Below are 5761 nucleotides of genomic sequence, written 5' to 3'. Positions count from 1 at the left end.
GGCCTTTAAAGTCCAGTTTAAAAATAAAATATATTTGGAAACCTGCAGACTGCTCACTCTATCCATAATTGATGGGTTTGTTTTTCAGATGTCAACATTCATTGTTTTGACTGCAACAAACAAACATTGGGGGGGAAAACACTTGAGTCCTCCATTTAATTGGTGAGAGGGGAAACCACAGGAAATGATTAAGAACACATCCTGAAAGGCCTATATAGCGTTTTGTAACTCCTTCCATCCCATGAGGGGGAGGGGATTATTTTACAGGACCAGCCTATTAGTGTAAGAATAGCATATAAATCTTGACATATCCACAAAGTAGAGATTTCAAAACAGCTTAATTTCTTAATAGCTTCAGGAAAAGCTGTTTCCTGACAATATTAAGGTCCCAATGCATGTTATGCTAGTCACACTTTTTTTTAAAGGCATGCTTTTTAATTTTATTTTTCATATTATTTTATTCAATTTCACTTTGAGAACAAGCCATCCAGAACAGAGGCCTGTCCCAGCTTCCTGCAGGAAACGCTTGCAATACTTCCTGCTTAAATTTCTAGAAAAATCCATCACTCTCACCACTGGACAACACCTGAAACTAGGAACAGAGTCTCGCTCTGAATTAAGTTACTGGTCATCCTAGCTGAAGGTGAGCAATTTTCTAGATCTGGAGGCTGCAATTTCATTTCCAATTGCCTTAAAGGCAGCGAGTGACATCAATGGAGAGGTCATCATTTCCCAGCAAAATTTGGATGCTTCCTCATTTTTTGGGAAGTTGGACTGGGAGAGGGAAGCCTTTAGAACAGGGAAGCCTTTAGAAGCAAGATTCCTCAAAATGGCTTGTAATTCACACTACCAACACTAGGGAGAAGGGGAATGATTGGATTTTTGTCACAATAGTTTACATACTATTTGAGCAGCTTAATGATTTTAAGAATGGAAATGAGAGTAATTTGCACTGTATTCCTGTTCATTAAAAATAAAAATAAATCTTTTTGAGCAGAAAAATGAAAAATTACAAGCCATATCTTTAAAGCCTAGAAAACCACTGCAGTCATGCCTATTTATTTATTTATTAGCTATTTTATCCTGTCTATGTTACTTTATAAGTAGATTGTTGGGCTATTGCTAAGCACGTTGATTTGTGCTTTAAATTGTAAGCCGCCCTGAGTCTTCGGAGAAGGGCGGGATATAAATGGGATTAAAATAAAATAAATAATACTCCTACTTCCTGTTTTCCTCACAACAATAACTTCATGAGGTGGCTTGGTCTGATAAAGAGTGACTGTCTCAAATTCACTCAGCTGGCTTTCATGCCTAAGGCAGGCCTGGACTTCACTGTGGCTAAATTCCTACATGAAAGACTACACAGCCATCTTTTTCAACCTCAGCAACTTTAATATGTCTGGACTTCACCCCCCAGAATTTCCCAAACAGCATGCAGTTTGGGAACGGTAGGAGCTGGAGTCCATGCCTCTTGAAAGTTACTAACATTAAGAAACACTTCTGTAGAGGAAAGAGGTAGAATGCAACTAAAACAAGTTCATGTCCATTAGAGATGGAAAAATATTATTAAGTTCCTGAAGACTCCATCATGATACAACAATGAAATAAAGGTATTTGTGTAGTTTCAGCATCTGTATAAAGAATGCTACAGAAAATAAAATAATGCTAGGAACCCCTTATGCCAGGGGTCTTCAAACTCGGCCCTTTTATGACTCATGGACTTCAACTCCCAGAATTCCTCAGCCAGGCATGCTGGCTGAGGAATTCTGGGAGTTGAAATCCATGAGTCATAAAAAGGGCCGAGTTTGAAGACCCCTGCCTTATGCCAAGTGTGGCAACTATGGCCCTTTACAACCTACAGACTTCAACTCCCAGAATTCCCGAACCACGGTTTAATGAGAGAGAACTCTCTTTGTTGTTCCTTGCATCCTCTCCCATGTTTTCTCTTGACCCTAATCCTTTACTATTTTCAAGAAAAGCCACTGGGAGCAGGTGCAAGGACCAGCAAAGTGAGTTCATCTCACTAAATGGCACTGCATAGGCCCTCATGTCTATGTTCAGTAGGCTAGATAAAGATAGACTGAAATTCTATCTTTAAACACTTTGTTTAAAATTAGATTTTAGACTAAACTGTCTTCTGGGGCTTGGTGATTGTCAGTGAAGTTACAATTTTTAACTTGGTAGATATAGGATAGGTAGCAATAAAGAATCAGTGAAGTAAATGGTTGTAGCTGGAGACCAGAAAAGGCTACATTTTGCAAAATTAAAGGATGAAGCAGTCTTCTCCCTTCTTTCCAATCCAAGTCAGTGTTTGAAAGAAATGATGGGAAAAGAGATCCATGACTCTATTTGTTCATTAGTCGGATAATTCTCTGAAAACAAAACAAAACCACCAGACCAAATTTAGTGTGTTTGGAGAAGCCAGCAAAGAAAGAATAAGTTCAACACTGAGCCAGATTCAGCCAGAGGCTCTGGAGGTGGAAAAAAAAGCCCCAATATACATTATAGGACAGATAATTGCATTTAATACATGATAGTTATGGTTGATTGTACAGTCAGACAGATGTTTAGTCTAGATTTGGCATTTTTATCTACCTATCAAGTCTTTCTCAAGGGCCTGGGAGAAGCAAGTGTTTTTTTGATGATAAAGTTGTCTTTTGCAATTGACTGATAATGATTTTGTCCAGTGCTTTTTTTGTAAAAGAAAAAGGTGCTGGAACTCACACATTTATTTATTTTTTAATTTTAATTCCATTTATATCCCGCCCTTCTCCGAAGACTCAGGGCGGCTTACAAGCTTAGCAGTAGCCTTCATTCTATGTATATGCCTGCTTATTAGGGCTTTCACACACCCCCAAGCGGCATTATTACAAAGTCAGCTTAATTGCCCCCAACAATCTGGGTCCTCATTTTACCTACCTCGGAAGGATGGAAGGCTGAGTCAACCTTGAGCCTGGTGGGATGCGAACCTGCACTAATTGCAGGCAGCTGGTGTTACTTAAGGAGGCATTAGCCCACTGCTCCACCAAGGCTCCACCAAGACACATGTCATACAACCCACCTTGCCTACCCTGCAAGGTTCCATCCAAAAAAGGTGCCGGAACTCCGTTCTGAGCGTTCTATTACAAAAAAAGCCCTGATTTTGTCAATGATGATAGTGTTCTTGTGATGTTTTGGGATTGCACCCAGGGTGCCTATTACTAATAATCCACTCTCTTCCCTCTTGGTCATGTGACTGAAGGCAGAACTGTTCTGAAGGGGTTGGAAAGAATCCCAGAACATAGATGTTCTGCATGTATCCCCCACTTTACAGTATTACTAATATTGATTTGACGCTTACTTGGATACATATATGAGACATTGATATATGGTTGCATATATCTTGTAAAAAATAAGTTTAATAGAGGAAGGAGGCAGAACATCCCAACTGGGACTCTTTACTGCTCTTTAAAAATAATTTTGCTCTGGGAAAGAGGCAGGCTTAGAATGAAGCAGTGGGCAACATTCTGAGCCACCATCCAACCACTTTTCCTATAGCAACTGTTGAATTCTGGGAGTTGAAGTCCACACATGTAAAAGTTGCCAAGATTGAGAAATACTGTCTTGTAGAGAGGCATTTGCATAATTTTGGCTGGATTTTTTTTCTTTCCTATCCTTTTTTTGTGAATTTGGTCTTTTTCTGCCTTCTCTTCCTACACAAATTTAAACTCATTTCATTCTGTGTTTCAGGGGTATTGATGGACAAGCAGACAGACAGACAGTCAGTCCCAAACATTTTTACATAAATTCTTTCCAACATCCTACTGAGCTAAAAAGAATAAAAATCAGATAATATTGAATGCTTTAGTAGGATTGAGAGCAAGACTCAACTCACGGAGAATCAAGCAACTAGAAAAATTTTCCAAGAAGAAGAAAGTTAATTAATCCATGTACATAGTAACAAATCTGTTCTTATTTAAAAGGAGGTTATTTGAATGCAGAAACAAGCCTGGAATTTATTTTTAAGATTACATCTTTGAGGCAATTACTCTTGTTCCTGCTCTTAAGAGAGGCAGGAGAAAACTGAAAAAAACCATAGGTTTTGCATACTAGATTTCTCTGAAAATGGCTTAATAGTACTTTATGTTTTAGCCTTTTTCAGACACACAAGCACAAAGAGGAGGGATTTCCTTCTTTTTCAGAATGCCAATAATGTCAGTCCTTCCAGATTAATCATAACCTATATGGAGCTAAGTGTTTATACTTAAAGTATGTATTATGTACAGGGTCTTTGTGTGCACTGGATACTACACTCCTCAGAAGATATATGTGCCCTGTTGAACATATACAGATAGTCCTCACTTAGCAACCACAAATGAGACCAGCTACTCAGTTGTTGTCAGTTGTTGATGAAATAGTCACTAAGTGGAACTTCACAATTTTATTATCTTACTTCAGCTTTCCTTTGCATTAAAGGTAAAGGTTCCCCCGCACATGCGTGCTAGTCATTTCCGACTCTAGGGGCCGGTGCTCATCTCCATTTCAAAGCCGAAGAGCCAGAGCTTGTCCGAGGATGTCTCCGTGGTCACGTGGCCGGCATGACTAGATGCCAAAGGCACACAGAACGCTGTTACCTTCCCACCGTAGTGTTCCCTATTTTTCTACTTGCATTTTTACGTGCTTTCGAACTGCTAGGTTGGCAGAAGCTGGGACGAGTAACAGGCGCTGACTCTGCTACGCGGCACTCGGGATTCGACCTGCCAAACTGCCGACCTTCTGATCGACAAGCTCAGCGTCCTAACCCACTGAGCCACCGCGTCCCTTCCTTTGCATTACAGATCTGCAAATGTTGTAAACGTGAGGTTGGTTGCAAAACCTTTTTCCCACTGCCTGCAATTGGTTGCTAAACAAGGCAATCACTCATACTCTACAGCAGGGGTGCCTATGGGCCGGACGCATCATCAGGAAACCACGCCCCCCCTATTGCCAGCAATGGCGAAAAAGCTCTGATACATGTCTGCTCTACAGTAAATTTTCCCAAGCTTTTTCCTTCAACAACTGTATTAGGTTTTCTTCTTCCATTAATCCCAAAGAAATGATTTCCAGTTACAACTGGCAGGTGTAGGTTCTCATCTTCCACTCCAATGTCATGGTTTGTTATTGAGAAAATTAGTTATTTAAAATTGCTTTTAAATTGGAAATTATCAAATGTTAAGTTCAACATTACTCTGACATTTATGTAGGCACTGAAGCATAGCTAAAGAGCTGCTTTTATTATTTCTGAAGCTTCCTAGTTATTTTACCTCCTGACAACCTGCCAGTAGTATTTTATCCTTCTGTACTTCTTGATCAACGAAATTGCTGTGCTATTAAAAATGTTTTTGAAATGATTGTTTTAAGTACCATTTGGAAAAGCTTGACCTCTCTAGAACTTCCATCCTTATTAGAAAATAATTTTTGCTGAATCATGCAGAGATCTTATCTTAAGCTTTAAATCTCTGGGAACTGAAACACGCTGGAGCATTCTCTTCATTGTGCTAAGAAAATACGTACTTCCCATCTGAAGCCACCCATTTGGGAGGCAGGTGCAGTATCTGAAGCAAACATAGTTAGGACCATTCTTTATCTTAGATAGATCCAGAGATCAGAAAATTCATTTTGAGCAATTTACTATTTTCTTTCCAGGGCATTCTTTGCCAACACAAACTTCTTCTCCACTGATATTAAAAGCAACACTGTTTGTGTTGCTTTTAAAATCAATGAAACTTGTGGTCCGCTGAAG

The 5761-nt window shown here is 39.5% G+C and overlaps 1 long non-coding RNA gene across 1 annotated transcript; it reads left to right on the top strand.

Moving 5' to 3' along the window:
* The first annotated feature begins 294 nt into the window (after positions 1-294).
* On the top strand, positions 295-5369 carry LOC310638674. Its single transcript, XR_014492152.1, has 2 exons — positions 295-643; positions 3730-5369. It is a non-coding gene; the product is annotated as an uncharacterized lncRNA (long non-coding RNA).
* The last annotated feature ends 392 nt before the right edge of the window (positions 5370-5761 follow it).

This window comes from Vipera ursinii, assembly GCF_947247035.1.
Source record: "Vipera ursinii genome assembly, chromosome: 3".
Lineage (NCBI taxonomy): Eukaryota > Metazoa > Chordata > Lepidosauria > Squamata > Viperidae > Vipera > Vipera ursinii.
Note: the sequence above shows the minus strand (reverse complement) of the source record. Positions and strands in the feature narration are given on the sequence as shown.